Raw genomic sequence first — 8064 nt, forward strand, 5'->3', positions numbered from 1 at the left:
TCAGGCAGAGACGTTGGGTTGAGTTGATCACAGACTTCGACTTAGGAATAACCTATACCCCAGGGAAAGCCGACGTCATGGCTGATGCGCTAAGTCGTAAATCCTATTGTAACAACCTGATGTTACAACAAAGTCAACCGCTTCTCCATGATGAATTTCGGAAGCTTAACCTTCACATTGTACCCCAAGGTTTTCTTTCCACCTTGGTGGCAAAACCTACCCTTACGGATCAAATTATCAAAGCACAGAAGGTAGATCCGGGAATCTCTCACATCAAGAGAAACATTCAGAAAAGGATTGCGAATTGTTTCTCCGTTAATGATAAAGGAGTCGTATACTTCGGGGATCGACTAGTGGTTCCCAAGGTGCGCAACCTAAGACGATTAATCCTTAAGGAAGCTCATGAATCTCCTCTCACCATTCATCCCGGTAGTACTAAGATGTATCAGGACCTACGCCAGAGGTTCTGGTGGACTAGGATGAAGAGAGAAATCGCTCAGTATATTGCTAATTGCGACGTCTGTCGTCGTGTAAAAGCAGAGCATCAACGGCCTGCTGGCACCCTTCAACCCTTAGCTATTCCTGAATGGAAATGGGATAAAATTGGTATGGATTTCATTACCGGCTTTCCCAGAACCAAAAGAGGGAATAATGCTATTTTCGTCGTGGTCGATCGTCTTTCCAAAGTAGCTCATTTCTTACCTGTTCGTGAGAGTATAACCGCTAGTCAACTGGCAGACTTATACATCTCCCGGATAGTGTCCCTCCATGGTGTCCCTTTGGAAATCAATTCGGATCGAGGAAGTCTTTTCACCTCTCGATTTTGGGAAAGCTTCCAAAATGCTATGGGAACTCGTCTCTTCTTTAGCACCGCTTTCCACCCTCAGTCGAGTGGTCAAGTGGAACGCGTCAACCAAATTCTAGAAGACATGCTTCGAGCCTCCGTTATCTCTTTCGGAATGGACTGGGAGAAGTGCCTTCCATTTGCCGAATTCGCTTACAACAACAGCTATCAATCTAGCTTGGGTAAAGCCCCTTTTGAAGTTCTCTATGGACAACGATGTCGAACACCCCTTAACTGGTCAGAGACCGGGGAAAGACAATTCTTTGGCCCGGATATGATTCAGGAAGCGGAAGATCAAGTCCGTATCGTTCGTGAAAAGTTGAAAGCAGCCCAATCCCGTCAAAAGAGTCAATATGACCGAAAACATAAGGCTATGACTTTCGAGGTTGACGAGAAGGCTTACCTTCGGGTCACCCCTCTGAAGGGAACCCATCGTTTCGGTATCAAAGGCAAATTGGCTCCTCGTTACATTGGACCTTTTCGCATTCTTGCCAAACGAGGAGAAGTTGCCTACCAGTTGGAACTACCTCCGCATCTCTCCAGAGTTCACGATGTCTTCCACGTTTCTCAACTCAGGCGTTGCTTCTCGGATCCTATCCGTGAAGTGGACCACGAAACGCTTGATCTCCAAGATGATCTTACATATCGAGAGTACCCCATTCGTATCCTCGATCAAGCCGAACGTACCACGCGACGTCATAATATCAAGTTTCTCAAGGTTCAATGGTCGCACCATTCTGAAGATGAAGCAACTTGGGAAAGGGAGGATCGTCTTCGACTCGAGTATCCCGCCTTCTTCTCGGAGGAACCCAAATCTCGGGACGAGATTCTTTTGAGTGGGGGTGAGTTGTCACACCCTAGCTAGTTATGCATTAGAGTGTTGCATCATGTTTACTCATTCATCAGAAACTTGAAATGGGGATGACAGAACCCCCAGTCCCCTCTGAAACTAACTAGGGTTTACTAAAATAATTTTCAATGAACCTGAAATGCCCTTCTAAAATGCCCATCATTTTTGCCTTGGTTCAGAACCTCTGCCAAAAGTGGTGCACATTTTCCTAGGCCATCCTAGGGTTTTTGAATTAAATCATAAATATTTGATTTTGGGCATTTAAAATAATATAAAATATTTAAATGCTCAAATATCTCCAAACTAAAATGTTTCATGTTGGAAATAATCCAACTATGGACCAGGAATAGTTTGGTGATTTTTAAAGTTGCCTAGGTATTTTATTTAATTCAACAAAGTTGCAGATATATTAAATAAAAACAGAAAACAGAAAAGAAAGGGGAAGACTTACCTGTGCGGCCCAGCCAGCTGGCCGGCCCAGCCAGCAACCGACCCAGCCCAGCACTGTAGCTCCCCGTCGTCTTCCTCCCCTCGCCCCGAAGCTGCTGCGTGCTCGCGCGCGCACGGCCGCGCGGCCACCTCCTGCTTGCCGACGCCCTCCTGGCCGCGTGGACGACGCCCGCAGCCCGTCCCGATCCCCCCTGCTCTCTCTCCTTCCTCTCCCTCGCTCTCTCTCTCACACGGCCGAACACCCCCGTCGCCACCGTTCGCCGTAGCAGTTGTCTCCGACCACCCCTCGCTCCCCCGACTAGCTCAGAAGCTCCGCCACAACTCCCTCTTCCTCCCCACCGCTCCACAGCTCCCCGGAAGCCCTGCATCGCCGCCACGTCGCCGTTCCCCTCTTCGGACTCCGACCACCGTCGCCGTCAAATTTGTCGTCTCCGGCGCGTCCCCGAGCCCGCTTCGACGCCCACTGCAACCGCGGTGAGCCCCCGGAGCGTTTCCCCCTTCTTCCCTGGTCTCTCTCGACCTCTAGGCCCTAGCTCCACCTCGACCGAGAGCTCCACGCCACCGGCGATGTCGCCGTCGTGGCCACGGTCGCCGTAGCGCCCAACCGAGCACACCATCGTGCTCCACACATCACCAGGAGCACGTAGAACGCACCAACGCCTCCCCAAACCCCCTGCAACACTGATCCCGACCGCACCTGAACTCCGGCCGCCGCAGCCGAGCTCGCCGCCGTCAACTCCGGCCACCCCGAGCCCAACCACCACCACCAATAGACGCGGCTCAACCTCAGCAACACGTAGATGCCTTCCGCCGTCCATTTGGTCGCCGGAATGGCAAAAAGCACTCTCGCCGCCGTCTCGGATCTCGCCGGCGTCATGTCGCCGGTGGGGTTTGACTTGACCGACCTGAGGTTTGACCCCCCAGGGTCACTGACGCGTGGGCCCTGTCGGCCAGATGGTTAGGTTAGCGCTAACTACTGTTAGTCAACCCCCCTGACACTGACAGTGGGCCCCAGCGCCACTAATTAGTAATTAGAATTAATTTAAATCTGTTTAACCCCCCCTGTCACTGACGTGTGGCCCCCACACGTCAGGTTTGACCCGAGCCAGCCCTGTTGACCTGCTGATGTCACTGTGACGTCAGGCTGACGCAGTAATTGAATTTCTGGATTTAAATTAAATCAGGAAATTCCAGAATATTAATTAAACTTCAAAAATTCATAACTTTTATTCTGTAACTCCAAATTGGACAAATTATATATGAAAAATGATCAGAAAAATCCAATCTATCCATCTGTACCATTTCCATGCATGATCAAACAAGTTAAGTTGATGTTTTAATCAGAACAAGAAAAGGCACTTTAAAAGGCCATATTTGAATTTGAAATTTGAATCTTTGATTCAAATTTGTTCAAACACTTCTGGTTTTAGTTGCATTAGCCCAACACACTCATATTGCCATGTTTCATGCATGCATCATATTGTTGCACATTGTTTGGTGATGCTTGTATATCGATGTCCTTTGCGACAGGATCTGTTCCCGAGGAGTACCGTGATTACCCTAACGAAGAACCGTATCCGTGCAACGAACCATCAGGCAAGCAACCAACCATTTGATCATATCGATACAATCCCATGTTCTCGCTCCTGCTCTCTTTTACTGCATTAAGACAACGCGATTCAAACTGCTGTGTGCTACGGTAGTTGAACCCATTTCCTCTGCATGACCTGTCATTGCCACAGTAACTAGATGAAACCCACTAGCATGTGTAGGAGTTGATTGAGCCATATGTATGTGTTGTTCCTACCTTGCTATGCCTGCTATGCTTAGAGTCGTGTCAGGTCTGGTTCATCTGGGTGATGGGCTAGAGTGAAATGTTATGTCAGTAATGAGAGTGGTGTGATGAACACGATTTGGTAAAGGTATCGATGAGAGGCCATGTAGGAGTACATGGTGGGTTGTTTCATTGAAGCCGACCTTAAGCACTGAGATCTGTATGTGTGATTTAAGAATCAGCTACTACCATGCATTGGGCCCGAAACCAATGGACCCTCTCGGCTTCTTATTCACCCTAGTTCTCCGTCCAGGAGTTGCAAGTAGTTTCTGGTGTTTGTAGCCTACTGGAGGCCGTGGACAGCGCTGACCGTAGGGGTGGGCTGTGATGCGGTAGGTACGTGGCACGGTGTACCGAATACCCGTTAGGTATCTCGGGAACCCTGTTCACATCGTTCGGGGCCGTATGGGAAACCTCGGCCGGACTCCCTGCGGATGGAACCTGAATAGGCGATAAACCTGGACTGGAGGCTTAGGTGATTAGGTAGGTCGTGGCCGACACCCACGTTGGGCTTCCGCTTGAAGGTTGCCGAGTACATGTCGTGTAAGCGACGGTAAGTGGTGAGAGCGTGTAAGCGATGGTGTGCTCGGTTGGGCGCTACGGCGACCGTGGCCACGACGGCGACATCGCCGGCGGCGTGGAGCTCTCGGTCGAGGTGGAGCTAGGGCCTAGAGGTCGGGAGAGACCAGGGAAGAAGGGGGAAACGCTCCGGGGGCTCACCGCGGTTGCAGTGGGCGTCGAAGCGGGCTCGGGGACGCGCCGGAGACGACGAATTTGACGGCGACGGTGGTCGGAGTCCGAAGAGGGGAACGGCGACGTGGCGGCGATGCAGGGCTTCCGGAGACCCGTGGAGCGGTGGGGAGGAAGAGGGAGTTGTGGCGGAGCTTCTGAGCTAGTCGGGGGAGCGAGGGGTGGTCGGAGACGACCGCTACGGCGAACGGTGGCGACGGTGGTGTTCGGCCGTGTGAGAGAGAGAGCGAGGGAGAGGAAGGAGAGCTCCACGCCGCCGGCGATGTCGCCGTCGTGGCCACGGTCGCCGTAGCGCCCAACCGAGCACACCATCGTGCTCCACACATCACCAGGAGCACGTAGAACGCACCAACACCTCCCCAAACCCCCTGCAACACTGATCCCGACCGCACCCGAACTCCGGCCGCCGCAGCCGAGCTCGCCGCCGTCAACTCCGGCCACCCCGAGCCCAACCACCACCACCAATAGACGCGGCTCAACCTCAGCAACACGTAGATGCCTTCCGCCGTCCATTTGGTCGCCGGAATGGCAAAAAGCACTCTCGCCGCCGTCTCGGATCTCGCCGGCGTCATGTCGCCGGTGGGGTTTGACTTGACCGACCTGGGGTTTGACCCCCCCAGGGTCACTGACGCGTGGGCCCTGTCGGCCAGATGGTTAGGTTAGCGCTAACTACTGTTAGTCAACCCCCCTGACACTGACAGTGGGCCCCAGCGCCACTAATTAGTAATTAGAATTAATTTAAATCTATTTAACCCCCCCTGTCACTGACGTGTGGCCCCCACACGTCAGGTTTGACTTCAGCCAGCCGCAGTTGACCTGCTGACGTCACACTGACGTCAGGCTGACGCAGTAATTGAATTTCTGGATTTAAATTAAATCAGGAAATTCCAGAATATTAATTAAACTTCAAAAATTCATAACTTTTATTCTGTAACTCCAAATTGGACAAATTATATATGAAAAATGATCAGAAAAATCCAATCTATCCATCTGTACCATTTCCATGCATGATCAAACAAGTTAAGTTGATGTTTTAATCAGAACAAGAAAAGGCACTTTAAAAGGCCATATTTGAATTTGAAATTTGAATCCTTGATTCAAATTTGTTCAAACCCTTCTGGTTTTAGTTGCATTAGCCCAACACACTCATATTGCCATGTTTCATGCATGCATCATATTGTTGCATATTGTTTGGTGATGTCTGTGTATCGATGTCCTTTGCGACAGGATCTGTCCCCGAGGAGTACCGTGATTACCCTAACGAAGAACCGTATCCGTGCAACGAACCATCAGGCAAGCAACCAACCATCTGATCATATCGATACAATCCCATGGTCTCGCTCCTGCTCTCTTTTACTGCATTAAGACAACGCGATTCAAACTGCTGTGTGTTACGGTAGTTGAACCCATTTCCTCTGCATGACCTGTCATTGCCACAGTAACTAGATGAAACCCACTAGCATGTGTAGGAGTTGATTGAGCCATATGTATGTGTTGTTCCTACCTTGCTATGCCTGCTATGCTTAGAGTCGTGTCAGGTCTGGTTCATCTGGGTGATGGGCTAGAGTGAAATGATTATGTCGGTAATGAGAGTGGTGTGGTGAACACGATTTGGTAAAGGTATCGATGAGAGGCCATGTAGGAGTACATGGTGGGTTGTTTCATTGAAGCCGACCTTAAGCACTGAGATCTGTATGTGTGATTTAAGAATCAGCTAATACCATGCATTGGGCCCGAAACCAATGGACCCTCTCGACTTCTTATTCACCCTAGTTCTCCGTCCAGGAGTTGCAAGTAGTTTCTGGTGTTTGTAGCCTACTGGAGGCCGTGGACAGCGCTGACCGTAGGGGTGGGCTGTGATGCGGTAGGTACGTGGCACGGTGTACCGAATACCCGTTAGGTATCTCGGGAACCCTGTTCACATCGTTCGGGGCCGTATGGGAAACCTCGGCCGGACTCCCTGCGGATGGAACCTGAATAGGCGATAAACCTGGACTGGAGGCTTAGGTGATTAGGTAGGTCGTGGCCGACACCCACGTTGGGCTTCCGCTTGAAGGTTGCCGAGTACATGTCATGTAAGCGACGGTAAGAGGTGAGAGCGTGTATGAAGAAGTACACCCCTGCAGGGTTATCATGATCTATTCGAATAGCCGCGTCCGCGGTAAAGGACTACTTGGTTGCCTATACAGTTCATAGACAAGTAAATGGAAACTGTTAAAAGCCTCAAGATAAGTGTGAGTGCTGAGGATGGCTCTTCCGTAGGAAGACGGAGGTGGATCCTCGGTAGTGTATTGAAGTGGTGAGTAGTGGACTCGTGTGCGCAAAACTATTTCAAGTTGGAGTATCGTAGGATAGTCTAGCCAAGAGTCAAAGCTGGCTTGCTGCAATAACTCCACCAACCCTTCTTGATACTATGCATGTATGTAGGATCTGATGTAAGTCTTGCTGAGTATCTTTGTACTCATGTTGCTATAATCTACATTTTTACAGAAGACGCTGCAACCCCTTCTGATGGGTTCTATGTAGACGTTGACATCAACGAGTAGGCTAAAGACCCAGGTGGTGACCCTGAGCTTGTGATGGACCACGTAGTATAGTTAGGCTTCCAAGCCTCTTTTATTTTACTAGTTGTCTGTACCCAGTCAAAGTACTTCCGCTGTTGGCTTGTATGACTGTATGACTTGTATGTTGGGTCGTGAGATCCGTACCTTTGTGTATGATATGTATGGCTCCCTGAGCCTTAAATAAAGTACTTGTGTCATAGAGTCATGTTGTGATGCTTCGTTGTATTTGCACATATCGAGCATATTGTGTGTATGATTGAAATGCTTGGTATGTGTGGGATCTGACTATCTAGTTGTTTATCTTTAGTAGCCTCTCTTACCGGGAAATGTCTCCTAGTGTTACCGCTGAGCCATGGTAGCTTGCTACTGCTCTGGAACACTTAGGCTGGCCGGCATGTGTCCTTCTTCGTTCCTGTGTCTGTCCCTTCGGGGAAATGTCACGCTTTGCGTACCGGAGTCCTGTTAGCCCGCTACAGCCCGGTTTACCGGAGTCCTGCTAGCCCAGTGCTACAGCCCGGACCCAATTGCTGATGACCGACACGTTCGAAGCTGGGTCATGGATGCCTGTCCCTGTAAGTCTGTGCCACTTTGGGTTTACGACTAGTCATGTCAGCCCGGGCTCTTTATCATATGGATGCTAGCGACACTATCATATACGTGAGCCAAAAGGCGCAAACGGTCCCGGGCAAAGGTAAGGCGACACCCGTGGGAATACCGTGCGTGAGGCCGCAAAGTGATATGAAGTGTTACCGGCTAGATCGATGTGACATCG

This window comes from Triticum aestivum, chromosome 1A (genome assembly GCF_018294505.1).
Source record: "Triticum aestivum cultivar Chinese Spring chromosome 1A, IWGSC CS RefSeq v2.1, whole genome shotgun sequence".
In the NCBI taxonomy this organism is placed as follows: domain Eukaryota; kingdom Viridiplantae; phylum Streptophyta; class Magnoliopsida; order Poales; family Poaceae; genus Triticum; species Triticum aestivum.